Genomic DNA, 27,790 nt, shown 5'->3' with positions numbered 1-27,790 from the left:
CCCCTCCCTGATGGCAGAGGTGAAGAAGCTGTTCCTGAATCGCTGAGTGTGTGTCTTCAGGCTCCTGTACCTCCTCCCTGATGGCAGAGAGGAAGAAGTTGTACCTGAATTGCTGAGTGTGTGTCTTCGGCTCCTGTACCCCTTCCCTGATGGCAGACGGGAAGAAGCTGTTCCTGAATCGTTGAATGTGTGCCTTCAGGCTCCTGGACCTCCTCCCTGATGGCAGAGGGGAAGAAGCTGTTCTTGAATCGTTGAGTGTGTGTCTTCAGGCTCCTGTACCTGCTCCCTGATGGCAGAGGGGAAGAAGCTCTTCCTGAATCGCTGAGTGTGTGACTTCAGGCTGCTGTACCTCCTCCCTGATGGCAGAGTGGAAGAAGCTGTTCTTGAATCATTAAGTGTGTGTCTTCAGGCTCCTGTACCTCCTCCCTGATGGCAGAGGGGAAAAATCTGTTCCTGAATTGTTGAATGTGTGTCTTCAGGCCCTTTACCTCCTCCCTGATGACAGAGGGGAAGAAGCAGTACCTGAATCGCTGAGTGTGTGTCTTCAGGCTCCTGTACCTTTTCCCTGATGGCAGAGGGGAAGAAGCTTTTCCTGAATCGTTGAGTGTGTGCCTTCAGGCTCCTGTACCTCCTCCCTGATGGCAGAGGGGAAGAAGCTGTTCCCGAATCACTGAGTGTGTGTCTTCAGGCTCCTGGACCTCCTCCGTGATGGCAGAGGGGAAGAAGCTGTTCCTGAATCGTTGAGTGTGTGTTTTCAGGCTCCTGTACCTGCTCCCTGATGGCAGAGGGGAAGGATCTGTTCCTGAATCGCTGAGTGTGTGTCTTCATGCTCCTGTACCTCCTCCCTGATGGCAGAGGGGAAGAAGCTGTTCCTGAATCGCTGAGTGTGTGTCTTCAGGCTCCTGTACCTCCTCCCTGATGGCAGAGGGGAAGAAGCTGTTCCTGAATCATTGAATGTGTGTCTTCAGGCCCTTTACATCCTCCCTGATGACAGAGGGGAAGAAGCTGTTCTTGAATCGTTGAGTGTGTGTCTTCAGGCTCCTGTACCTCCTCTCTGATGGCAGAGGGGAAGAAGCTGTTCTTGAATCGTTGAGTGTGTGTCTTCAGGCCCTTTACCTCCTCCCTGACGACAGAGGGGAAGAAGCTGTACCTGAATCGCTGAGTGTGTGTCTTCAGGCTCCTATACCTGCTCCCTGATGGCAGAGGGGAAGAAACTGTTCCTGAATCACTGAGTGTGTGTCTTCAGGCTCCTGTACCCCCTCCCTGATGGCAGAGGGGAAGAAGCTGTTCCTGAATCGCTGAGTGTGTGTCTTCCGGCTCCTGTACCTGCTCCCTGATGGCAGAGGGGAAGAAGCTCTTCCTGAATCGCTGAGTGTGTGACTTCAGGCTCCTGTACCTCCTCCCTGATGGCAGAGGGGAAGAAGCTGTTCTTGAATCATTGAGTGTGTGTCTTAAGGCTCCTGTACCTCCTCCCTGATGGCAGAGGGGAAGAAGCTGTTCTTGAATCGTTGAGTGTGTGTCTTCAGGCCCTTTACCTCCTCCCTGATGACAGAGGGGAAGAAGCTCTACCTGAATCGCTGAGTGTGTGTCCTCAGGCTCCTGTACCTGCTCCCTGATGGCAGAGGGGAAGAAACTGTTCCTGAATCACTGAGTGTGTGTCTTCAGGCTCCTGTACCTCCGCCCTGATGGAAGAGGGGAAGAAGCTGTTCCTGAATCGTTGAGTGTGTGACTTCAGGCTCCTGTACCTCCTCCCTGATGGCAGAGGGGAAGAAGCTGTTCTTGAATCGTTGAGTGTGTGTCTTCAGGCCCTTTACCTCCTCCCTGATGACAGAGGGGAGGAAGCTGTACCTGAATCGCTGAGTGTGTGTCTTCAGGCTCCTGTACCTGCTCCCTGATGGCAGAGAGGAAGAAACTGTTCCTGAATCACTGAGTGTGTGTCTTCAGGCTCCTGTACCCACTCCCTGATTGCAGAGGGGAAGAAGCTGTTCCTGAATCGCTGAGTGTGTGTCTTCAGGCTCCTGTACCTGCTCCCTGATGGCAGAGGGGAAGAAGCTGTTCTTGAATCGTTGAGTGTGTGTCTTCAGGCTCCTGTACATCCTCCCTGATGACAGAGGGGAAGAAGTTGTTCTTGAATCGTTGAGTGTGTGTCTTCAGGCTCCTGTACCTGCTCCCTGATGGCAGAGGGGAAGAAGCTCTTGCTGAATCGCTGAGTGTGTGACTTCAGGCTGCTGTACCTCCTCCCTGATGGCAGAGGGGAAGGAGCTGTTCCTGAATCGCTGAGTGTGTGTCTTCAGGCTCCTGTACCTCCTCCCTGATGGCAGAGGTGAAGAAGCTGTTCTTGAATCGTTGAGTGTGTGTCTTCAGGCTCCTGTACCTCCTCTCTGATGGCAGAGGGGAAGAAGCTGTTCCTGAATTGTTGAATGTGTGTCTTCATGCCCTTTACCTCCTCCCTGATGACAGAGGGGAAGAAGTTGTACCTGCATCGCTGAGTGTGTGTCTTCAGGCTCCTGTACCTGCTCCCTGATGGCAGAGGGGAAGAAGCTGTTCCTGAATCGTTGAGTGTGTGCCTTCAGGATCCTGTACCTCCTCCCTGGTGGCAGAGGGGAAGAAGCTGTTCCCGAATCGCTGAGTGTGTGTCTTCAGGCTCCTGGACCTCCTCCGTGATGGCAGAGGGGAAGAAGCTGTTCCTGAATCGTTGAGTGTGTGTTTTCAGGCTCCTGTACCTCCTCCCTGATGGCAGAGGGGAAGAATCTGTTCCTGAATCGTTGAGTGTGTGTTTTCAGGCTCCTGTACCTCCTCCCTGATGGCAGAGGGGAAGAAGCTGTTCCTGAATCATTGAGTGTGTGTTTTCAGGCTCCTGTACCCCTTCCCTGATGGCAGAGGGGAAGAAGCTGTTCCTGAAACACTGAGTGTGTGTCTTCAGGCTCCTGTACCTCCTCCCTGATGGCAGAGGGGAAGAAGCTGTTCCTGAATCGTTGAATGTGTGCCTTCAGGCTCCTGTACCTCCTCCCTGATGGCAGAGGGCAAGAAGCTCTTCCTGAATCGCTGAGTGTGTGACTTCAGGCTCCTGTACCCCCTCCCTGATGGCAGAGGGGAAGAAGCTGTTCTTGAATCGTTGAGTCTGTGTCTTCAGGCTCCTGTACCTCCTCCCTGATGGCAGAGGAGAAGAAGCTGTTCTTCAATCGCTGTGTGTGTGTCTTCAGGCTCCTGTACCTGCTCCCTGATGGCAGAGGGGAAGGAGCTGTTCCTGAATCACTGAGTGTGTGTCTTCATGCTCCTCTACCTCCTCCCTGATGGCAGAGGGGAAGAAGCTTTTCTTGAATCGTTGAGTCTGTCTCTTCAGGCTCCTGTACCTCCTCCCTGATGGCAGAGGGGAAGAAGCTGTTCTTGAATCGTTGAGTGTGTGTCTTCAGGCTCCTGTACCTCCTCTCTGATGGCAGAGGGGAAGAAGCTGTTCTTGAATCGTTGAGTGTGTGTCTTCAGGCTCCTGTACCTGCTCCCTGATGACAGAGGGGAAGAAGCTGTACCTGAATCGCTGAGTGTGTGTCTTCAGGCTCCTATACCTGCTCCCTGATGGCAGAGGGGAAGAAACTGTTCCTGAATCACTGAGTGTGTGTCTTCAGGCTCCTGTACCCCCTCCCTGATGGCAGAGGGGAAGAAGCTGTTCCTGAATCGCTGAGTGTGTGTCTTCCGGCTCCTGTACCTGCTCCCTGATGGCAGAGGGGAAGAAGCTCTTCCTGAATCGCTGAGTGTGTGACTTCAGCCTCCTGTACCTCCTCCCTGATGGCAGAGGGGAAGAAGCTGTACCTGAATTGCTGAGTGTGTGTCTTCAGGCTCCTGTACCTGCTCCCTGATGGCAGAGGGGAAGAAGCTGTTCTTGAATCGTTGAGTGTGTGTCTTCAGGCTCCTGTACCTCCTCCCTGATGGCAGAGGGGAAGAAGCTGTTCTTGAATCGTTGAGTGTGTGTCTTCAGGCTCCTGTACCTACTCCCTGATGGCAGAGGGGAAGAAGCTCTTCCTGAATCGCTGAGTGTGTGACTTCAGGCTCCTGTACCTCCTCCCTGATGGCAGAGGGGAAGAAGCTGTTCTTGAATCGTTGAGTGTGTGTCTTCAGGCTCCTGTACATCCTCCCTGATGACAGAGGGGAAGAAGTTGTTCTTGAATCGTTGAGTGTGTGTCTTCAGGCTCCTGTACCTTCTCCCTGATGGCAGAGGGGAAGAAGCTCTTGCTGAATCGCTGAGTGTGTGACTTCAGGCTGCTGTACCTCCTCCCTGATGGCAGAGGGGAAGGAGCTGTTCCTGAATCGCTGAGTGTGTGTCTTCAGGCTCCTGTACCTCCTCCCTGATGGCAGAGGTGAAGAAGCTGTTCTTGAATCGTTGAGTGTGTGTCTTCAGGCTCCTGTACCTCCTCCCTGATGGCAGAGGGGAAGAAGCTGTTCCTGAATTGTTGAATGTGTGTCTTCATGCCCTTTACCTCCTCCCTGATGACAGAGGGGAAGAAGTTGTACCTGCATCGCTGAGTGTGTGTCTTCAGGCTCCTGTACCTGCTCCCTGATGGCAGAGGGGAAGAAGCTGTTCCTGAATCGTTGAGTGTGTGCCTTCAGGCTCCTGTACCTCCTCCCTGGTGGCAGAGGGGAAGAAGCTGTTCCCGAATCGCTGAGTGTGTGTCTTCAGGCTCCTGGACCTCCTCCGTGATGGCAGAGGGGAAGAAGCTGTTCCTGAATCGTTGAGTGTGTGTTTTCAGGCTCCTGTACCTCCTCCCTGATGGCAGAGGGGAAGAATCTGTTCCTGAATCGTTGAGTGTGTGTTTTCAGGCTCCTGTACCTCCTCCCTGATGGCAGAGGGGAAGAAGCTGTTCCTGAATCATTGAGTGTGTGTTTTCAGGCTCCTGTACCCCTTCCCTGATGGCAGAGGGGAAGAAGCTGTTCCTGAAACACTGAGTGTGTGTCTTCAGGCTCCTGTACCTCCTCCCTGATGGCAGAGGGGAAGAAGCTGTTCCTGAATCGTTGAATGTGTGCCTTCAGGCTCCTGTACCTCCTCCCTGATGGCAGAGGGCAAGAAGCTCTTCCTGAATCGCTGAGTGTGTGACTTCAGGCTCCTGTACCCCCTCCCTGATGGCAGAGGGGAAGAAGCTGTTCTTGAATCGTTGAGTCTGTGTCTTCAGGCTCCTGTACCTCCTCCCTGATGGCAGAGGAGAAGAAGCTGTTCTTCAATCGCTGTGTGTGTGTCTTCAGGCTCCTGTACCTGCTCCCTGATGGCAGAGGGGAAGGAGCTGTTCCTGAATCACTGAGTGTGTGTCTTCATGCTCCTCTACCTCCTCCCTGATGGCAGAGGGGAAGAAGCTTTTCTTGAATCGTTGAGTCTGTCTCTTCAGGCTCCTGTACCTCCTCCCTGATGGCAGAGGGGAAGAAGCTGTTCTTGAATCGTTGAGTGTGTGTCTTCAGGCTCCTGTACCTCCTCTCTGATGGCAGAGGGGAAGAAGCTGTTCTTGAATCGTTGAGTGTGTGTCTTCAGGCTCCTGTACCTGCTCCCTGATGACAGAGGGGAAGAAGCTGTACCTGAATCGCTGAGTGTGTGTCTTCAGGCTCCTATACCTGCTCCCTGATGGCAGAGGGGAAGAAACTGTTCCTGAATCACTGAGTGTGTGTCTTCAGGCTCCTGTACCCCCTCCCTGATGGCAGAGGGGAAGAAGCTGTTCCTGAATCGCTGAGTGTGTGTCTTCCGGCTCCTGTACCTGCTCCCTGATGGCAGAGGGGAAGAAGCTCTTCCTGAATCGCTGAGTGTGTGACTTCAGCCTCCTGTACCTCCTCCCTGATGGCAGAGGGGAAGAAGCTGTACCTGAATTGCTGAGTGTGTGTCTTCAGGCTCCTGTACCTGCTCCCTGATGGCAGAGGGGAAGAAGCTGTTCTTGAATCGTTGAGTGTGTGTCTTCAGGCTCCTGTACCTCCTCCCTGATGGCAGAGGGGAAGAAGCTGTTCTTGAATCGTTGAGTGTGTGTCTTCAGGCTCCTGTACCTACTCCCTGATGGCAGAGGGGAAGAAGCTCTTCCTGAATCGCTGAGTGTGTGACTTCAGGCTCCTGTACCTCCTCCCTGATGGCAGAGGGGAAGAAGCTGTTCTTGAATCGTTGAGTGTGTGTCTTCAGGCTCCTGTACCTCCTCCCTGATGGCAGAGGGGAAGAAGCTGTTCCTGAATTGTTGAATGTGTGTCTTCAGGCCCTTTACCTCCTCCCTGATGACAGAGGGGAAGAAGCTGTTCTTGAATCGTTGAGTGTGTGTCTTCAGGCTCCTGTACCTCCTCTCTGATGGCAGAGGGGAAGAAGCTGTTCTTGAATCGTTGAGTGTGTGTCTTCAGGCCCTTTACCTCCTCCCTGATGACAGAGGGGAAGAAGCTGTACCTGAATCGTTGAGTGTGTGTCTTCAGGCTCCTGTACCTGCTCCCTGATGGCAGAGGGGAAGAAGCTCTTCCTGAATCGTTGAGTGTGTGTTTTCAGGCTCCTGTACCTCCTCCCTGATGGCAGAGGGGAAGAAGCTGTTCCAAAATCGTTGAGTGTGTGTTTTCAGGCTCCTGTACCTCCTCCCTGATGGCAGAGGGGAAGAAGCTGTTCCTGAATCGTTGAGTGTGTGTCTTTAGGCTCCTGTACCACCTCCCTGATGGCAGAGGTGAAGAAGCTGTTCCTGAATCGCTGAGTGTGTGTCTTCAGGCTCCTGTACCTCCTCCCTGATGGCAGAGAGGAAGAAGTTGTACCTGAATTGCTGAGTGTGTGTCTTCGGCTCCTGTACCCCTTCCCTGATGGCAGAGGGGAAGAAGCTGTTCCTGAATCGTTGAATGTGTGCCTTCAGGCTCCTGTACCTCCTCCCTGATGGCAGAGGGGAAGAAGCTGTTCTTGAATCGTTGAGTGTGTGTCTTCAGGCTCCTGTACCTGCTCCCTGATGGCAGAGGGGAAGAAGCTCTTCCTGAATCGCTGAGTGTGTGACTTCAGGCTGCTGTACCTCCTCCCTGATGGCAGAGTGGAAGAAGCTGTTCTTGAATCATTAAGTGTGTGTCTTCAGGCTCCTGTACCTCCTCCCTGATGGCAGAGGGGAAAAATCTGTTCCTGAATTGTTGAATGTGTGTCTTCAGGCCCTTTACCTCCTCCCTGATGACAGAGGGGAAGAAGCAGTACCTGAATCGCTGAGTGTGTGTCTTCAGGCTCCTGTACCTGCTCCCTGATGGCAGAGGGGAAGAAGCTTTTCCTGAATCGTTGAGTGTGTGCCCTCAGGCTCCTGTACCTCCTCCCTGATGGCAGAGGGGAAGAAGCTGTTCCCGAATCACTGAGTGTGTGTCTTCAGGCTCCTGGACCTCCTCCGTGATGGCAGAGGGGAAGAAGCTGTTCCTGAATCGTTGAGTGTGTGTTTTCAGGCTCCTGTACCTGCTCCCTGATGGCAGAGGGGAAGGAGCTGTTCCTGAATCACTGAGTGTGTGTCTTCATGCTCCTGTACCTCCTCCCTGATGGCAGAGGGGAAGAAGCTGTTCTTGAATCGTTGAGTCTGTGTCTTCAGGCTCCTGTACCTCCTCCCTGATGGCAGAGGGGAAGAAGCTGTTCTTCAATCGCTGTGTACGTGTCTTCAGGCTCCTGTACCTGCTCCCTGATGGCAGAGGGGAAGGAGCTGTTCCTGAATCGCTGAGTGTGTGTCTTCAGGCTCCTGTACCTCCTCCCTGATGGCAGAGGGGAAGAAGCTGTTCCTGAATCATTGAATGTGTGTCTTCAGGCCCTTTACCTCCTCCCTGATGACAGAGGGGAAGAAGCTGTTCTTGAATCGTTGAGTGTGTGTCTTCAGGCTCCTGTACCTCCTCTCTGATGGCAGAGGGGAAGAAGCTGTTCTTGAATCGTTGAGTGTGTGTCTTCAGGCCCTTTACCTCCTCCCTGATGACAGAGGGGAAGAAGCTGTACCTGAATCGCTGAGTGTGTGTCTTCAGGCTCCTATACCTGCTCCCTGATGGCAGAGGGGAAGAAACTGTTCCTGAATCACTGAGTGTGTGTCTTCAGGCTCCTGTACCCCCTCCCTGATGGCAGAGGGGAAGAAGCTGTTCCTGAATCGCTGAGTGTGTGTCTTCCGGCTCCTGTACCTGCTCCCTGATGGCAGAGGGGAAGAAGCTCTTCCTGAATCGCTGAGTGTGTGACTTCAGGCTCCTGTACCTCCTCCCTGATGGCAGAGGGGAAGAAGCTGTTCTTGAATCATTGAGTGTGTGTCTTAAGGCTCCTGTACCTCCTCCCTGATGGCAGAGGGGAAGAAGCTCTTCTTGAATCGTTGAGTGTGTGTCTTCAGGCCCTTTACCTCCTCCCTGATGACAGAGGGGAAGAAGCTCTACCTGAATCGCTGAGTGTGTGTCCTCAGGCTCCTGTACCTGCTCCCTGATGGCAGAGGGGAAGAAACTGTTCCTGAATCACTGAGTGTGTGTCTTCAGGCTCCTGTACCTCCGCCCTGATGGAAGAGGGGAAGAAGCTGTTCCTGAATCGTTGAGTGTGTGACTTCAGGCTCCTGCACCTCCTCCCTGATGGCAGAGGGGAAGAAGCTGTTCTTGAATCGTTGAGTGTGTGTCTTCAGGCCCTTTACCTCCTCCCTGATGACAGAGGGGAGGAAGCTGTACCTGAATCGCTGAGTGTGTGTCTTCAGGCTCCTGTACCTGCTCCCTGATGGCAGAGGGGAAGAAGCTGTTCCTGAATCGTTGAGTGTGTGACTTCAGGCTCCTGCACCTCCTCCCTGATGGCAGAGGGGAAGAAGCTGTTCTTGAATCGTTGAGTGTGTGTCTTCAGGCCCTTTACCTCCTCCCTGATGACAGAGGGGAAGAAGCTGTACCTGAATCGCTGAGTGTGTGTCTTCAGGCTCCTATACCTGCTCCCTGATGGCAGAGGGGAAGAAACTGTTCCTGAATCACTGAGTGTGTGTCTTCAGGCTCCTGTACCCCCTCCCTGATGGCAGAGGGGAAGAAGCTGTTCCTGAATCGCTGAGTGTGTGTCTTCCGGCTCCTGTACCTGCTCCCTGATGGCAGAGGGGAAGAAGCTCTTCCCGAATCGCTAAGTGTGTGACTTCAGGCTCCTGTACCTCCTCCCTGATGGCAGAGGGGAAGAAGCTGTTCTTGAATCATTGAGTGTGTGTCTTAAGGCTCCTGTACCTCCTCCCTGATGGCAGAGGGGAAGAAGCTCTTCTTGAATCGTTGAGTGTGTGTCTTCAGGCCCTTTACCTCCTCCCTGATGACAGAGGGGAAGAAGCTCTACCTGAATCGCTGAGTGTGTGTCCTCAGGCTCCTGTACCTGCTCCCTGATGGCAGAGGGGAAGAAACTGTTCCTGAATCACTGAGTGTGTGTCTTCAGGCTCCTGTACCTCAGCCCTGATGGAAGAGGGGAAGAAGCTGTTCCTGAATCGTTGAGTGTGTGACTTCAGGCTCCTGTACCTCCTCCCTGATGGCAGAGGGGAAGAAGCTGTTCTTGAATCGTTGAGTGTGTGTCTTCAGGCCCTTTACCTCCTCCCTGATGACAGAGGGGAGGAAGCTGTACCTGAATCGCTGAGTGTGTGTCTTCAGGCTCCTGTACCTGCTCCCTGATGGCAGAGGGGAAGAAACTGTTCCTGAATCACTGAGTGTGTGTCTTCAGGCTCCTGTACCCACTCCCTGATTGCAGAGGGGAAGAAGCTGTTCCTGAATCGCTGAGTGTGTGTCTTCAGGCTCCTGTACCTGCTCCCTGATGGCAGAGGGGAAGAAGCTGTTCTTGAATCGTTGACTATGTGTCTTCAGGCTCCTGTACATCCTCCCTGATGACAGAGGGGAAGAAGCTGTTCTTGAATCGTTGAGTGTGTGTCTTCAGCCTCCTGTACCTGCTCCCTGATGGCAGAGGGGAAGAAGCTCTTGCTGAATCGCTGAGTGTGTGACTTCAGGCTGCTGTACCTCCTCCCTGATGGCAGAGGTGAAGTAGCTGTTCTTGAATCGTTGAGTGTGTGTCTTCAGGCTCCTGTACCTCCTCCCTGATGGCAGAGGGGAAGAAGCTCTACCTGAATCGCTGAGTGTGTGTCCTCAGGCTCCTGTACCTGCTCCCTGATGGCAGAGGGGAAGAAACTGTTCCTGAATCACTGAGTGTGTGTCTTCAGGCTCCTGTACCTCCGCCCTGATGGAAGAGGGGAAGAAGCTGTTCCTGAATCGTTGAGTGTGTGACTTCAGGCTCCTGCACCTCCTCCCTGATGGCAGAGGGGAAGAAGCTGTTCTTGAATCGTTGAGTGTGTGTCTTCAGGCCCTTTACCTCCTCCCTGATGACAGAGGGGAGGAAGCTGTACCTGAATCGCTGAGTGTGTGTCTTCAGGCTCCTGTACCTGCTCCCTGATGGCAGAGGGGAAGAAACTGTTCCTGAATCACTGAGTGTGTGTCTTCAGGCTCCTGTACCCACTCCCTGATTGCAGAGGGGAAGAAGCTGTTCCTGAATCGCTGAGTGTGTGTCTTCAGGCTCCTGTACCTGCTCCCTGATGGCAGAGGGGAAGAAGCTGTTCTTGAATCGTTGACTATGTGTCTTCAGGCTCCTGTACATCCTCCCTGATGACAGAGGGGAAGAAGCTGTTCTTGAATCGTTGAGTGTGTGTCTTCAGCCTCCTGTACCTGCTCCCTGATGGCAGAGGGGAAGAAGCTATTGCTGAATCGCTGAGTGTGTGACTTCAGGCTGCTGTACCTCCTCCCTGATGGCAGAGGTGAAGTAGCTGTTCTTGAATCGTTGAGTGTGTGTCTTTAGGCTCCTGTACCTCCTCCCTGATGGCAGAGGGGAAGGAGCTGTTCCTGAATCGCTGAGTGTGTGTCTTCAGGCTCCTGTACCTCCTCCCTGATGGCAGAGGTGAAGTAGCTGTTCTTGAATCGTTGAGTGTGTGTCTTCAGGCTCCTGTACCTCCTCCCTGATGGCAGAGGGGAAGAAGCTGTTCCTGAATTGTTGAATGTGTGTCTTCATGCCCTTTACCTCCTCCCTGATGACAGAGGGGAAGAAGTTGTACATGCATCGCTGAGTGTGTGTCTTCAGGCTCCTGTACCTGCTCCCTGATGGCAGAGGGGAAGAAGCTGTTCCTGAATCGTTGAGTGTGTGCCTTCAGGCTCCTGTACCTCCTCCCTGGTGGCAGAGGGGAAGAAGCTGTTCCCGAATCGCTGAGTGTGTGTCTTCAGGCTCCTGGACCTCCTCCGTGATGGCAGAGGGGAAGAAGCTGTTCCTGAATCGTTGAGTGTGTGTTTTCAGGCTCCTGTACCTCCTCCCTGATGGCAGAGGGGAAGAATCTGTTCCTGAATCGTTGAGTGTGTGTTTTCAGGCTCCTGTACCTCCTCCCTGATGGCAGAGGGGAAGAAGCTGTTCCTGAATCATTGAGTGTGTGTTTTCAGGCTCCTGTACCCCTTCCCTGATGGCAGAGGGGAAGAAGCTGTTCCTGAAACACTGAGTGTGTGTCTTCAGGCTCCTGTACCTCCTCCCTGATGGCAGAGGGGAAGAAGCTGTTCCTGAATCGTTGAATGTGTGCCTTCAGGCTCCTGTACCTCCTCCCTGATGGCAGAGGGCAAGAAGCTCTTCCTGAATCGCTGAGTGTGTGACTTCAGGCTCCTGTACCCCCTCCCTGATGGCAGAGGGGAAGAAGCTGTTCTTGAATCGTTGAGTCTGTGTCTTCAGGCTCCTGTACCTCCTCCCTGATGGCAGAGGAGAAGAAGCTGTTCTTCAATCGCTGTGTGTGTGTCTTCAGGCTCCTGTACCTGCTCCCTGATGGCAGAGGGGAAGGAGCTGTTCCTGAATCACTGAGTGTGTGTCTTCATGCTCCTGTACCTCCTCCCTGATGGCAGAGGGGAAGAAGCTGTTCTTGAATCGTTGAGTCTGTCTCTTCAGGCTCCTGTACCTGCTCCCTGATGGCAGAGGGGAAGGAGCTGTTCCTGAATCGCTGAGTGTGTGTCTTCAGGCTCCTGTACCTCCTCCCTGATGGCAGAGGGGAAGAAGCTGTTCCTGAATCATTGAATGTGTGTCTTCAGGCCCTTTACCTCCTCCCTGATGACAGAGGGGAAGAAGCTGTTCTTGAATCGTTGAGTGTGTGTCTTCAGGCTCCTGTACCTCCTCTCTGATGGCAGAGGGGAAGAAGCTGTTCTTGAATCGTTGAGTGTGTGTCTTCAGGCCCTTTACCTCCTCCCTGATGACAGAGGGGAAGAAGCTGTACCTGAATCGCTGAGTGTGTGTCTTCAGGCTCCTATACCTGCTCCCTGATGGCAGAGGGGAAGAAACTGTTCCTGAATCACTGAGTGTGTGTCTTCAGGCTCCTGTACCCCCTCCCTGATGGCAGAAGGGAAGAAGCTGTTCCTGAATCGCTGAGTGTGTGTCTTCCGGCTCCTGTACCTGCTCCCTGATGGCAGAGGGGAAGAAGCTCTTCCTGAATCGCTGAGTGTGTGACTTCAGGCTCCTGTACCTCCTCCCTGATGGCAGAGGGGAAGAAGCTGTTCTTGAATCGTTGAGTGTGTGTCTTAAGGCTCCTGTACCTCCTCCCTGATGGCAGTAGGGAAGAAACTGTTCTTGAATCGTTGAGTGTGTGTCTTCAGGCCCTTTACCTCCTCCCTGATGACAGAGGGGAAGAAGCTGTACCTGAATCGCTGAGTGTGTGTCCTCAGGCACCTGTACCTGCTCCCTGATGGCAGAGGGGAAGAAACTGTTCCTGAATCACTGAGTGTGTGTCTTCAGGCTCCTGTACCTCCGCCCTGATAGAAGAGGGGAAGAAGCTGTTCCTGAATTGTTGAGTGTGTGACTTCAGGCTCATGTACCTCCTCCCTGATGGCAGAGGGGAAGAAGCTGTTCTTGAATCGTTGAGTGTGTGTCTTCAGGCACTTTACCTCCTCCCTGATGACAGAGGGGAAGAAGCTGTACCTGAATTGCTGAGTGTGTGTCTTCAGGCTCCTGTACCTGCTCCCTGATGGCAGAGAGGAAGAAGCTGTTCTTGAATCGTTGAGTGTGTGTCTTCAGGCTCCTGTACTTCCTCCCTGATGGCAGAGGGGAAGAAGCTGTTCTTGAATCGTTGAGTGTGTGTCTTCAGGCTCCTGTACCTACTCCCTGATGGCAGAGGGGAAGAAGCTCTTCCTGAATCGCTGAGTGTGTGACTTCAGCTGCTGTACCTCCTCCCTGATGGCAGAGGGTAAGGAGCTGTTCCTGAATCGCTGAGTGTGTGTCTTCAGGCTCCTGTACCTCCTCCCTGATGGCAGAGGGGAAGAAGCTGTTCTTGAATCGTTGAGTGTGTGTCCTCAGGCTCCTGTACCTCCTCCCTGATGGCAGAGGGGAAGAAGCTGTTCCTGAATTGTTGAATGTGTGTCTTCAGGCCCTTTACCTCCTCCCTGATGACAGAGGGGAAGAAGCTGTTCTTGAATCGTTGAGTGTGTGTCTTCTGGCTCCTGTACCTCCTCTCTGATGGCAGAGGGGAAGAAGCTGTTATTGAATCGTTGAGTGTGTGTCTTCAGGCCCTTTACCTCCTCCCTGATGACAGAGGGGAAGAAGCTGTACCTGAATTGCTGAGTGTGTGTCTTCAGGCTCCTGTACCTGCTCCCTGATGGCAGAGGGGAAGAAGCTGTTCTTGAATCGTTGAGTGTGTGTCTTCAGGCTCCTGTACCTACTCCCTGATGGCAGAGGGGAAGAAGCTCTTCCTGAATCGCTGAGTGTGTGACTTCAGCTGCTGTACCTCCTCCCTGATGGCAGAGGGTAAGGAGCTGTTCCTGAATCGCTGAGTGTGAGTCTTCAGGCTCCTGTACCTCCTCCCTGATGGCAGAGGGGAAGAAGCTGTTCCTGAATCATTGAATGTGAGTCTTCAGGCCCTTTACCTCCTCCCTGATGACAGAGGGGAAGAAGCTGTTCCTGAATCACTGAGTGTGTGTCTTCAGGCTCCTGTACCTGCTCCCTGATGGCAGAGGGGAAGAAACTGTTCCTGAATCACTGAGTGTGTGTCTTCAGGCTCCTGTACCCCCTCCCTGATTGCAGAGCGGAAGAAGCTGTTCCTGAATCGCTGAGTGTGTGTCTTCAGGCTCCTGTACCTGCTCCCTGATGGCAGAGGGGAAAAAGCTCTTCCTGAATCGCTGAGTGTGTGACTTCAGGCTCCTGTACCTCCTCCCTGATGGCAGAGGGGATGAAGCTGTTCTTGAATCGTTTAGTGTGTGTCTTCAGGCCCTTTACCTCCTCCCTGATGACAGAGGGGAGGAAGCTGTACCTGAATCGCTGAGTGTGTGTCTTCAGGCTCCTGTACCTGCTCCCTGATGGCAGAGGGGAAGAAGCTGTTCTTCAATCGCTGTGTGTGTGTCTTCAGGCTCCTGTACCTGCTCCCTGATGGCAGAGGGGAAGGAGCTGTTCCTGAATCGCTGAGTGTGTGTCTTCAGGCTCCTTTACCTCCTCCCTGATGGCAGAGGGGAAGAAGCTGTTCCTGAATCATTGAATGTGTGTCTTCAGGCCCTTTACCTCCTCCCTGATGACAGAGGGGAAGAAGCTGTTCTTGAATCGTTGAGTGTGTGTCTTCAGGCTCCTGTACCTCCTCTCTGATGGCAGAGGGGGAGAAGCTGTTCTTGAATCGTTGAGTGTGTGTCTTCAGGCCCTTTACCTCCTCCCTGATGACAGAGGGGAAGAAGCTGTACCTGAATCGCTGAGTGTGTGTCTTCAGGCTCCTATACCTGCTCCCTGATGGCAGAGGGGAAGAAACTGTTCCTGAATCACTGAGTGTGTGTCTTCAGGCTCCTGTACCCCCTCCCTGATGGCAGAGGGGAAGAAGCTGTTCCTGAATCGCTGAGTGTGTGTCTTCCGGCTCCTGTACCTGCTCCCTGATGGCAGAGGGGAAGAAGCTCTTCCTGAATCGCTGAGTGTGTGACTTCAGGCTCCTGTACCTCCTCCCTGATGGCAGAGGGGAAGAAGCTGTTCTTGAATCGTTGAGTCTGTGTCTTCAGGCTCCTGTACCTCCTCCCTGATGGCAGAGGGGAAGAAGCTGTTCTAGAATCGTTGAGTGTGTGTCTTCAGGCCCTTTACCTCCTCCCTGATGACAGAGGGGAAGAACCTGTACCTGAATCGCTGAGTGTGTGTCTTCAGGCTCCTGTACCTGCTCCCTGATGGCAGAGGGGAAGAAACAGTTCCTGAATCACTGAGTGTGTGTCTTCAGGCTCCTGTACCTCCTCCCTGATGGAAGAGGGGAAGAAGCTGTTCCGGAATCGTTGAGTGTGTGACTTCAGGCTCCTGTACCTCCTTCCTGATGGCAGAGGGGATGAAGCTGTTCTTGAATCGTTGAGTGTGTGTCTTCAGGCTCCTGTACCTCCTCCCTGATAGCAGAGGGGAAGAAGCTGTTCCTGAATCGTTGAATGTGTGTCTTCAGGCCCTTTACCTCCTCCCTGATGACAGAGGGGAAGAAGCTGTTCTTGAATCGCTGAGTGTGTGTCTTCAGGCTCCTGTACCTCCTCTCTGATGGCAGAGGGGAAGAAGCTGTTCTTGAATCGTTGAGTGTGTGTCTTCAGGCCCTTTACCTCCTCCCTCATGACAGAGGGGAAGAAGCTGTACCTGAATTGCTGAGTGTGTGTCTTCAGGCTCCTGTACCTGCTCCCTGATGGCAGAGGGAAGGAAGCTGTTCTTGAATCGTTGAGTGTGTGTCTTCAGGCTCCTGTACCTCCTCCCTGATGGCAGAGGGGAAGAAGCTGTTCTTGAATCGTTGAGTATGTGTCTTCAGGCTCCTGTACCTGCTCCCTGATGGCAGAGGGGAAGAAGCTCTTCCTGAATCGCTGAGTGTGTGACTTCAGGCTGCTGTACCTCCTCCCTGATGGCAGAGGGGAAGGAGCTGTTCCTGAATCGCTGAGTGTGTGTCTTCAGGCTCCTGTACCTCCTCCCTGATGGCAGAGGGGAAGAAGCTGTTCTTGAATCGTTGAGTGTGTGTCTTCAGGCTCCTGTACCTGCTCCCTGATGGCAGAGGGGAAGAAACTGTTCCTGAATCACTGAGTGTGTGTCTTCAGGCTCCTGTACCCACTCCCTGATTGCAGAGGGGAAGAAGCTGTTCCTGAATCGCTGAGTGTGTGTCTTCAGGCTCCTGTACCTGCTCCCTGATGGCAGAGGGGAAGAAGCTGTTCTTGAATCGTTGAGTGTGTGTCTTCAGGCTCCTGTACATCCTCCCTGATGACAGAGGGGAAGAAGCTGTTCTTGAATCGTTGAGTGTGTGTCTTCAGGCTCCTGTACCTGCTCCCTAATGGCAGAGGGGAAGAAGCTCTTGCTGAATCGCTGAGTGTGTGACTTCAGGCTGCTGTACCTCCTCCCTGATGGCAGAGGGGAAGGAGCTGTTCCTGAATCGCTGAGTGTGTGTCTTCAGGCTCCTGTACCTCCTCCCTGATGGCAGAGGTGAAGAAGCTGTTCTTGAATCGTTGAGTGTGTGTCTTCAGGCTCCTGTACCTCCTCCCTGATGGCAGAGGGGAAGAAGCTGTTCCTGAATTGTTGAATGTGTGTCTTCATGCCCTTTACCTCCTCCCTGATGACAGAGGGGAAGAAACTGTTCCTGAATCACTGAGTGTGTGTCTTCAGGCTCCTGTACCCACTCCCTGATTGCAGAGGGGAAGAAGCTGTTCCTGAATCGCTGAGTGTGTGTCTTCAGGCTCCTGTACCTGCTCCCTGATGGCAGAGGGGAAGAAACTGTTCCTGAATCACTGAGTGTGTGTCTTCAGGCTCCTGTACCTCCGCCCTGATAGAAGAGGGGAAGAAGCTGTTCCTGAATCGTTGAGTGTGTGACTTTAGGCTCCTGTACCTCCTCCCTGATGGCAGAGGGGAAGAAGCTGTTCTTGAATCGTTGAGTGTGTGTCTTCAGGCCCTTTACCTCCTCCCTGATGACAGAGGGGAAGAAGCTGTACCTGAATTGCTGAGTGTGTGTCTTCAGGCTCCTGTACCTGCTCCCTGATGGCAGAGGGGAAGAAGCTGTTCTTGAATCGTTGAGTGTGTGTCTTCAGGCTCCTGTACCTACTCCCTGATGGCAGAGGGGAAGAAGCTCTTTCTGAATCGCTGAGTGTGTGACTTCAGCTGCTGTACCTCCTCCCTGATGGCAGAGGGTAAGGAGCTGTTCCTGAATCGCTGAGTGTGTGTCTTCAGGCTCCTGTACCTCCTCCCTGATGGCAGAGGGGAAGAAGCTGTTCTTGAATCGTTGAGTGTGTGTCTTCAGGCTCCTGTACCTCCTCCCTGATGGCAGAGGGGAAGAAGCTGTTCCTGAATTGTTGAATGTGTGTCTTCAGGCCCTTTACCTCCTCCCTGATGACAGAGGGGAAGAAGCTGTTCTTGAATCGTTGAGTGTGTGTCTTCTGGCTCCTGTACCTCCTCTCTGATGGCAGAGGGGAAGAAGCTGTTCTTGAATCGTTGAGTGTGTGTCTTCAGGCCCTTTACCTCCTCCCTGATGACAGAGGGGAAGAAGCTGTACCTGAATTGCTGAGTGTGTGTCTTCAGGCTCCTGTACCTGCTCCCTGATGGCAGAGGGGAAGAAGCTGTTCTTGAATCGTTGAGTATGTGTCTTCAGGCTCCTGTACCTGCTCCCTGATGGCAGAGGGGAAGAAGCTCTTCCTGAATCGCTGAGTGTGTGACTTCAGGCTCCTGTACCTCCTCCCTGATGGCAGAGGGGAAGAAGCTCTTCCTGAATCGCTGAGTGTGTGACTTCAGCTGCTGTACCTCCTCCCTGATGGCAGAGGGTAAGGAGCTGTTCCTGAATCGCTGAGTGTGAGTCTTCAGGCTCCTGTACCTCCTCCCTGATGGCAGAGGGGAAGAAGCTGTTCCTGAATCATTGAATGTGTGTCTTCAGGCCCTTTACCTCCTCCCTGATGACAGAGGGGAAGAAGCTGTTCCTGAATCACTGAGTGTGTGTCTTCAGGTTCCTGTACCTGCTCCCTGATGGCAGAGGGGAAGAAACTGTTCCTGAATCACTGAGTGTGTGTCTTCAGGCTCCTGTACCCCCTCCCTGATTGCAGAGCGGAAAAAGCTGTTCCTGAATCGCTGAGTGTGTGTCTTCAGGCTCCTGTACCTGCTCCCTGATGGCAGAGGGGAAAAAGCTCTTCCTGAATCGCTGAGTGTGTGACTTCAGGCTCCTGTACCTCCTCCCTGATGGCAGAGGGGAAGAAGCTGTTCTTGAATCGTTTAGTGTGTGTCTTCAGGCCTTTTACCTCCTCCCTGATGACAGAGGGGAGGAAGCTGTACCTGAATCGCTGAGTGTGTGTCTTCAGGCTCCTGTACCTGCTCCCTGATGGCAGAGGGGAAGAAACTGTTCCTGAATCACTGAGTGTGTGTCTTCAGGCTCCTGTACCACCTCCCTGATTGCAGAGGGGAAGAAGCTGTTCCTGAATCGCTGAGAGTGTGTCTTCAGGCTGCTGTACCTCCTCCCTGATGGCAGAGGGGAAGAAGCTGTTCTTGAATTGTTGAGTGTGTGTCTTCAGGCTCCTGTACATCCTCCCTGATGGCAGAGGGGAAGAAGCTGATCTTGAATCGTTGAGTGTGTGTCTTCAGGCTCCTGTACCTGCTCCCTGATGGCAGAGGGGAAGAAGCTCTTGCTGAATCGCTGAGTGTGTGACTTCAGGCTGCTGTACCTCCTCCCTGATGGCAGAGGGGAAGGAGATGTTCCTGAATCGCTGAGTGTCTGTCTTCAGGCTCCTGTACCTCCTCCCTGATGGCAGAGGTGAAGAAGCTGTTCTTGAATCGTTGAGTCTGTGTCTTCAGGCTCCTGTACCTCCTCCCTGATGGCAGAGGGGAAGAAGCTGTTCTTCAATCGCTGTGTGTGTGTCTTCAGGCTCCTGTACCTGCTCCCTGATGGCAGAGGGGAAGGAGCTGTTCCTGAATCGCTGAGTGTGTGTCTTCAGGCTCCTGTACCTCCTCCCTGATGGCAGAGGGGAAGAAGCTGTTCCTGAATCATTGAATTTGTGTCTTCAGGCCCTTTACCTGCTCCCTGATGACAGAGGGGAAGAAGCTGTTCTTGAATCGTTGAGTGTGTGTCTTCAGGCTCCTGTACCTCCTCTCTGATGGCAGAGGGGAAGAAGCTGTTCTTGAATCGTTGAGTGTGTGTCTTCAGGCCCTTTACCTCCTCCCTGATGACAGAGGGGAAGAAGCTGTCCTGAATCACTGAGTGTGTGTCTTCCCGCTCCTGTACCTGCTCCCTGATGGCAAAGGGGAAGAAGCTCTTCCTGAATCGCTGAGTGTGTGACTTCAGGCTCCTGTACCTCCTCCCTGATGGCAGAGGGGAAGAAGCTGTTCTTGAATCGTTGAGTCTGTGTCTTCAGGCTCCTGTACCTCCTCCCTGATGGCAGAGGGGAAGAAGCTGTTCTAGAATCGTTGAGTGTGTGTCTTCAGGCCCTTTACCTCCTCCCTGATGACAGAGGGGAAGAACCTGTACCTGAATCGCTGAGTGTGTGTCTTCAGGCTCCTGTACCTGCTCCCTGATGGCAGAGGGGAAGAAACAGTTCCTGAATCACTGAGTGTGTGTCTTCAGGCTCCTGTACCTCCTCCCTGATGGAAGAGGGGAAGAAGCTGTTCCGGAATAGTTGAGTGTGTGACTTCAGGCTCCTGTACCTCCTTCCTGATGGCAGAGGGGATGAAGCTGTTCTTGAATCGTTGAGTGTGTGTCTTCAGGCTCCTGTACCTCCTCCCTGATAGCAGAGGGGAAGAAGCTGTTCCTGAATCGTTGAATGTGTGTCTTCAGGCCCTTTACCTCCTCCCTGATGACAGAGGGGAAGAAGCTGTTCTTGAATCGCTGAGTGTGTGTCTTCAGGCTCCTGTACCTCCTCTCTGATGGCAGAGGGGAAGAAGCTGTTCTTGAATCGTTGAGTGTGTGTCTTCAGGCCCTTTACCTCCTCCCTGATGACAGAGGGGAAGAAGCTGTACCTGAATTGCTGAGTGTGTGTCTTCAGGCTCCTGTACCTGCTCCCTGATGGCAGAGGGAAGGAAGCTGTTCTTGAATCGTTGAGTGTGTGTCTTCAGGCTCCTGTACCTCCTCCCTGATGGCAGAGGGGAAGAAGCTGTTCTTGAATCGTTGAGTATGTGTCTTCAGGCTCCTGTACCTGCTCCCTGATGGCAGAGGGGAAGAAGCTCTTCCTGAATCGCTGAGTGTGTGACTTCAGGCTGCTGTACCTCCTCCCTGATGGCAGAGGGGAAGGAGCTGTTCCTGAATCGCTGAGTGTGTGTCTTCAGGCTCCTGTACCTCCTCCCTGATGGCAGAGGGGAAGATGCTGTTCTTGAATCGTTGAGTGTGTGTCTTCAGGCTCCTGTACCTGCTCCCTGATGGCAGAGGGGAAGAAACTGTTCCTGAATCACTGAGTGTGTGTCTTCAGGCTCCTGTACCCACTCCCTGATTGCAGAGGGGAAGAAGCTGTTCCTGAATCGCTGAGTGTGTGTCTTCAGGCTCCTGTACCTGCTCCCTGATGGCAGAGGGGAAGAAGCTGTTCTTGAATCGTTGAGTGTGTGTCTTCAGGCTCCTGTACATCCTCCCTGATGACAGAGGGGAAGAAGCTGTTCTTGAATCGTTGAGTGTGTGTCTTCAGGCTCCTGTACCTGCTCCCTAATGGCAGAGGGGAAGAAGCTCTTGCTGAATCGCTGAGTGTGTGACTTCAGGCTGCTGTACCTCCTCCCTGATGGCAGAGGGGAAGGAGCTGTTCCTGAATCGCTGAGTGTGTGTCTTCAGGCTCCTGTACCTCCTCCCTGATGGCAGAGGTGAAGAAGCTGTTCTTGAATCGTTGAGTGTGTGTCTTCAGGCTCCTGTACCTCCTCCCTGATGGCAGAGGGGAAGAAGCTGTTCCTGAATTGTTGAATGTGTGTCTTCATGCCCTTTACCTCCTCCCTGATGACAGAGGGGAAGAAGTTGTACCTGCATCGCTGAGTGTGTGCCTTCAGGCTCCTGTACCTCCTCCCTGGTGGCAGAGGGGAAGAAGCTGTTCCCGAATCGCTGAGTGTGTGTCTTCAGGCCCTTTACCTCCTCCCTGATGACAGAGGGGAAGAAGCTGTTCTTGAATCGCTGAGTGTGTGTCTTCAGGCTCCTGTACCTCCTCTCTGATGGCAGAGGGGAAGAAGCTGTTCTTGAATCGTTGAGTGTGTGTCTTCAGGCCCTTTACCTCCTCCCTGATGACAGAGGGGAAGAAGCTGTACCTGAATTGCTGAGTGTGTGTCTTCAGGCTCCTGTACCTCCTCCCTGATGGCAGAGGGGAAGAAGCTGTTCTTGAATCGTTGAGTATGTGTCTTCAGGCTCCTGTACCTGCTCCCTGATGGCAGAGGGGAAGAAGCTCTTCCTGAATCGCTGAGTGTGTGACTTCAGGCTGCTGTACCTCCTCCCTGATGGCAGAGGGGAAGGAGCTGTTCCTGAATCGCTGAGTGTGTGTCTTCAGGCTCCTGTACCTCCTCCCTGATGGCAGAGGGGAAGAAGCTGTTCTTGAATCGTTGAGTGTGTGTCTTCAGGCTCCTGTACCTGCTCCCTGATGGCAGAGGGGAAGAAACTGTTCCTGAATCACTGAGTGTGTGTCTTCAGGCTCCTGTACCCACTCCCTGATTGCAGAGGGGAAGAAGCTGTTCCTGAATCGCTGAGTGTGTGTCTTCAGGCTCCTGTACCTGCTCCCTGATGGCAGAGGGGAAGAAGCTGTTCTTGAATCGTTGAGTGTATGTCTTCAGGCTCCTGTACATCCTCCCTGATGACAGAGGGGAAGAAGCTGTTCTTGAATCGTTGAGTGTGTGTCTTCAGGCTCCTGTACTTGCTCCCTAATGGCAGAGGGGAAGAAGCTCTTGCTGAATCGCTGAGTGTGTGACTTCAGGCTGCTGTACCTCCTCCCTGATGGCAGAGGGGAAGGAGCTGTTACTGAATCGCTGAGTGTGTGTCTTCAGGCTCCTGTACCTCCTCCCTGATGGCAGAGGTGAAGAAGCTGTTCTTGAATCGTTGAGTGTGTGTCTTCAGGCTCCTGTACCTCCTCCCTGATGGCAGAGGGGAAGAAGCTGTTCCTGAATTGTTGAATGTGTGTCTTCATGCCCTTTACCTCCTCCCTGATGACAGAGGGGAAGAAGTTGTACCTGCATCGCTGAGTGTGTGTCTTCCGGCTCCTGTACCTGCTCCCTGATGGCAGAGGGGAAGAAGCTGTTCCTGAATCGTTGAGTGTGTGCCTTCAGGCTCCTGTACCTCATCCCTGGTGGCAGAGGGGAAGAAGCTGTTCCCGAATCGCTGAGTGTGTGTCTTCAGGCTCCTGGACCTCCTCCGTGATGGCAGAGGGGAAGAAGCTGTTCCTGAATCGTTGAGTGTGTGTTTTCAGGCTCCTGTACCTCCTCCCTGATGGCAGAGGGGAAGAAGCTGTTCCTGAATCATTGAGTGTGTGTTTTCAGGCTCCTGTACCCCTTCCCTGATGGCAGAGGGGAAGAAGCTGTTCCTGAAACACTGAGTGTGTGTCTTCAGGCTCCTGTACCTCCTCCCTGATGGCAGAGGGGAAGAAGCTGTTCCTGAATCGTTGAATGTGTGCCTTCAGGCTCCTGTACCTCCTCCCTGATGGCAGAGGGCAAGAAGCTCTTCCTGAATCGCTGAGTGTGTGACTTCAGGCTCCTGTACCCCCTCCCTGATGGCAGAGGGGAAGAAGCTGTTCTTGAATCGTTGAGTCTGTGTCTTCAGGCTCCTGTACCTCCTCCCTGATGGCAGAGGAGAAGAAGCTGTTCTTCAATCGCTGTGTGTGTGTCTTCAGGCTCCTGTACCTGCTCCCTGATGGCAGAGGGGAAGGAGCTGTTCCTGAATCACTGAGTGTGTGTCTTCATGCTCCTGTACCTCCTCCCTGATGGCAGAGGGGAAGAAGCTGTTCTTGAATCGTTGAGTCTGTCTCTTCAGGCTCCTGTACCTCCTCCCTGATGGCAGAGGGGAAGAAGCTGTTCTTCAATCGCTGTGTGTGTGTCTTCAGGCTCCTGTACCTGCTCCCTGATGGCAGAGGGGAAGGAGCTGTTCCTGAATCGCTGAGTGTGTGTCTTCAGGCTCCTGTACCTCCTCCCTGATGGCAGAGGGGAAGAAGCTGTTCCTGAATCATTGAATGTGTGTCTTCAGGCCCTTTACCTCCTCCCTGATGACAGAGGGGAAGAAGCTGTTCTTGAATCGTTGAGTGTGTGTCTTCAGGCTCCTGTACCTCCTCTCTGATGGCAGAGGGGAAGAAGCTGTTCTTGAATCGTTGAGTGTGTGTCTTCAGGCCCTTTACCTCCTCCCTGATGACAGAGGGGAAGAAACTGTTCCTGAATCACTGAGTGTGTGTCTTCAGGCTCCTGTACCCCCTCCCTGATGGCAGAGGGGAAGAAGCTGTACCTGAATCGCTGAGTGTGTGTCCTCAGGCTCCTGTACCTACTCCCTGATGGCAGACGGGAAGAAACTGTTCCTGAATCACTGAGTGTGTGTCTTCAGGCTCCTGTACCCCCTCCCTGATGGCAGAGGGGAAGAAGCTGTTCTTGAATCGTTGAGTCTGTGTCTTCAGGCTCCTGTACCTCCTCCCTGATGGCAGAGGGGAAGAAGCTGTTCTTCAATCGCTGTGTGTGTGTCTTCAGGCTCCTGTACCTGCTCCCTGATGGCAGAGGGGAAGGAGCTGTTCCTGAATCGCTGAGTGTGTGTCTTCAGGCTCCTGTACCTCCTCCCTGATGGCAGAGGGGAAGAAGCTGTTCTTGAATCGTTGAGTCTGTGTCTTCAGTCTCCTGTACCTCCTCCCTGATGGCAGAGGGGAAGAAGCTGTTCTTCAATCGCTGAGTGTGTGACTTCAGGCTCCTGTACCTCCTCCCTGATGGCAGAGGGGAAGAAGCTGTTCTTGAATGGTTTAGTGTGTGTCTTCAGGCCCTTTACCTCCTCCCTGATGACAGAGGGGAGGAAGCTGTACCTGAATCGCTGAGTGTGTGTCTTCAGGCTCCTGTACCTGCTTCCTGATGGCAGAGGGGAAGAAACTGTTCCTGAATCACTGTGTGTGTGTCTTCAGGCTCCTGTACCACCTCCCTGATTGCAGAGGGGAAGAAGCTGTTCCTGAATCGCTGAGTGTGTGTCTTCAGGCTCCTGTACCTGCTCCCTGATGGCAGAGGGGAAGAAGCTGTTCTTGAATCGTTGAGTGTGTGTCTTCAGGCTCCTGTACATCCTCCCTGATGGCAGAGGGGAAGAAGCTGTTCTTCAATCGCTGTGTGTGTGTCTTCAGGCTCCTGTACCTGCTCCCTGATGGCAGAGGGGAAGGAGCTGTTCCTGAATCGCTGAGTGTGTGTCTTCAGGCTCCTGTACCTCCTCCCTGATGGCAGAGGGGAAGGAGCTGTTCCTGAATCACTGAGTGTGTGTCTTCATGCTCCTGTACCTCCTCCCTGATGGCAGAGGGGAAGAAGCTGTTCTTGAATCGTTGAGTCTGTCTCTTCAGGCTCCTGTACCTCCTCCCTGATGGCAGAGGGGAAGAAGCTGTTCTTCAATCGCTGTGTGTGTGTCTTCAGGCTCCTGTACCTGCTCCCTGATGGCAGAGGGGAAGGAGCTGTTCCTGAATCGCTGAGTGTGTGTCTTCAGGCTCCTGTACCTCCTCCCTGATGGCAGAGGGGAAGAAGCTGTTCCTGAATCATTGAATGTGTGTCTTCAGGCCCTTTACCTCCTCCCTGATGACAGAGGGGAAGAAGCTGTTCTTGAATCGTTGAGTGTGTGTCTTCAGGCTCCTGTACCTCCTCTCTGATGGCAGAGGGGAAGAAGCTGTTCTTGAATCGTTGAGTGTGTGTCTTCAGGCCCTTTACCTCCTCCCTGATGACAGAGGGGAAGAAACTGTTCCTGAATCACTGAGTGTGTGTCTTCAGGCTCCTGTACCCCCTCCCTGATGGCAGAGGGGAAGAAGCTGTACCTGAATCGCTGAGTGTGTGTCCTCAGGCTCCTGTACCTACTCCCTGATGGCAGACGGGAAGAAACTGTTCCTGAATCACTGAGTGTGTGTCTTCAGGCTCCTGTACCCCCTCCCTGATGGCAGAGGGGAAGAAGCTGTTCTTGAATCGTTGAGTCTGTGTCTTCAGGCTCCTGTACCTCCTCCCTGATGGCAGAGGGGAAGAAGCTGTTCTTCAATCGCTGTGTGTGTGTCTTCAGGCTCCTGTACCTGCTCCCTGATGGCAGAGGGGAAGGAGCTGTTCCTGAATCGCTGAGTGTGTGTCTTCAGGCTCCTGTACCTCCTCCCTGATGGCAGAGGGGAAGAAGCTGTTCTTGAATCGTTGAGTCTGTGTCTTCAGTCTCCTGTACCTCCTCCCTGATGGCAGAGGGGAAGAAGCTGTTCTTCAATCGCTGAGTGTGTGACTTCAGGCTCCTGTACCTCCTCCCTGATGGCAGAGGGGAAGAAGCTGTTCTTGAATGGTTTAGTGTGTGTCTTCAGGCCCTTTACCTCCTCCCTGATGACAGAGGGGAGGAAGCTGTACCTGAATCGCTGAGTGTGTGTCTTCAGGCTCCTGTACCTGCTTCCTGATGGCAGAGGGGAAGAAACTGTTCCTGAATCACTGTGTGTGTGTCTTCAGGCTCCTGTACCACCTCCCTGATTGCAGAGGGGAAGAAGCTGTTCCTGAATCGCTGAGTGTGTGTCTTCAGGCTCCTGTACCTGCTCCCTGATGGCAGAGGGGAAGAAGCTGTTCTTGAATCGTTGAGTGTGTGTCTTCAGGCTCCTGTACATCCTCCCTGATGGCAGAGGGGAAGAAGCTGATCTTGAATCGTTGAGTGTGTGTCTTCAGGCTCCTGTACCTGCTCCCTGATGGCAGAGGGGAAGAAGCTCTTGCTGAATCGCTGAGTGTGTGACTTCAGGCTGCTGTACCTCCTCCCTGATGGCAGAGGGGAAGGAGCTGTTCCTGAATCGCTGAGTGTGTGTCTTCAGGCTCCTGTACCTCCTCCCTGATGGCAGAGGTGAAGAAGCTGTTCTTGAATCGTTGAGTGTGTGTCTTCAGGCTCCTGTACCTGCTCCCTGATGGCAGAGGGGAAGAAGCTGTACCTGAATTGTTGAATGTGTGTCTTCCGTCCCTTTACCTCCTCCCTGATGACAGACGGGAAGAAACTGTTCCTGAATCGCTGAGTGTGTGACTTCAGGCTCCTGTACCTCCTCCCTGATGGCAGAGGTGAAGAAGCTGTTCTTGAATCGTTGAGTGTGTGTCTTCAGGCTCCTGTACCTCCTCCCTGATGGCAGAGGGGAAGAAGCTGTTCCTGAATTGTTGAATGTGTGTCTTCAGTCCCTTTACCTCCTCCCTGATGACAGAGGGGAAGAAACTGTTCCTGAATCGCTGAGTGTGTGACTTCAGGCTCCTGTACCTGCTCCCAGATGGCAGAGGGGAAAAAGCTCTTCCTGAATCGCTGAGTGTGTGACTTCAGGCTCCTGTACCTCCTCCCTGATGGCAGAGGGGAAGAAGCTGTTCTTGAATCGTTGAGTGTGTGTCTTCAGGCCCTTTACCTCCTCCCTGATGACAGAGGGGAGGAAGCTGTACCTGAATCGCTGAGTGTGTGTCTTCAGGCTCCTGTACCTGCTCCCTGATGGCAGAGGGGAAGAAACTGTTCCTGAATCGCTGAGTGTGTGTCTTCAGGCTCCTGTACCTGCTCCCTGATGGCAGAGGGGAAGAAGCTGTTCTTGAATCGTTGAGTGTGTGTCTTCAGGCTCCTGTACATCCTCCCTGATGGCAGAGGGGAAGAAGCTGTTCTTGAATCGTTGAGTGTGTGTCTTCAGGCTCCTGTACCTGCTCCCTGATGGCAGAGGGGAAGAAGCTCTTGCTGAATCGCTGAGTGTGTGACTTCAGGCTCCTGTACCTCCTCCCTGATGGCAGAGGTGAAGAAGCTGTTCTTGAATCGTTGAGTGTGTGTCTTCAGGCTCCTGTACCTCCTCCCTGATGGCAGAGGGGAAGAAGCTGTTCCTGAATTGTTGAATGTGTGTCTTCAGGCCCTTTACCTCCTCCCTGATGACAGAGGGGAAGAAGTTGTACCTGCATCGCTGAGTGTGTGTCTTCAGGCTCCTGTACCTGCTCCCTGATGGCAGAGGGGAAGAAGCTGCTCCTGAATCGTTGAGTGTGTGCCTTCAGGCTCATGTACCTCCTCACTGATGGCAGAGGGGAAGAAGCTGTTCCCGAATCGCTGAGTGTGTGTCTTCAGGCTCCTGGACCTCCTCCGTGATGGCAGAGGGGAAGAAGCTGTTCCTGAATCGTTGAGTGTGTGTTTTCAGGCTCCTGTACCTCCTTCCTGATGGCAGAGGGGAAGAATCTGTTCCTGAATCGTTGAGTGTGCGTTTTCAGGCTCCTGTACCTCCTCCCTGATGGCAGAGGGGAAGAAGCTGTTCTTGAATCGTTGAGTGTGTGTCTTCAGGCTCCTGTACCTCCTCCCTGATGGCAGAGGGGAAGAAGCTCTTCCTGAATCGCTGAGTGTGTGACTTCAGGCTCCTGTACCCCCTCCCTGATGGCAGAGGGGAAGAAGCTGTTCTTGAATCGTTGAGTCTGTGTCTTCAGGCTCCTGTACCTCCTCCCTGATGGCAGAGGGGAAGAAGCTGTTCTTCAATCGCTGTGTGTGTGTCTTCAGGCTCCTGTACCTGCTCCCTGATGGCAGAGGGGAAGGAGCTGTTCCTGAATCGCTGAGTGTGTGTCTTCAGGCTCCTTTACCTCCTCCCTGATGGCAGAGGGGAAGAAGCTGTTCCTGAATCATTGAATGTGTGTCTTCAGGCCCTTTACCTCCTCCCTGATGACAGAGGGGAAGAAGCTGTTCTTGAATCGTTGAGTGTGTGTCTTCAGGCTCCTGTACCTCCTCTCTGATGGCAGAGGGGGAGAAGCTGTTCTTGAATCGTTGAGTGTGTGTCTTCAGGCCCT

This window comes from Hypanus sabinus (assembly GCF_030144855.1).
Source record: "Hypanus sabinus isolate sHypSab1 chromosome X1 unlocalized genomic scaffold, sHypSab1.hap1 SUPER_X1_unloc_8, whole genome shotgun sequence".
Taxonomy (NCBI): Eukaryota; Metazoa; Chordata; class Chondrichthyes; order Myliobatiformes; family Dasyatidae; genus Hypanus; species Hypanus sabinus.
This window is presented reverse-complemented; position numbering follows the sequence as displayed.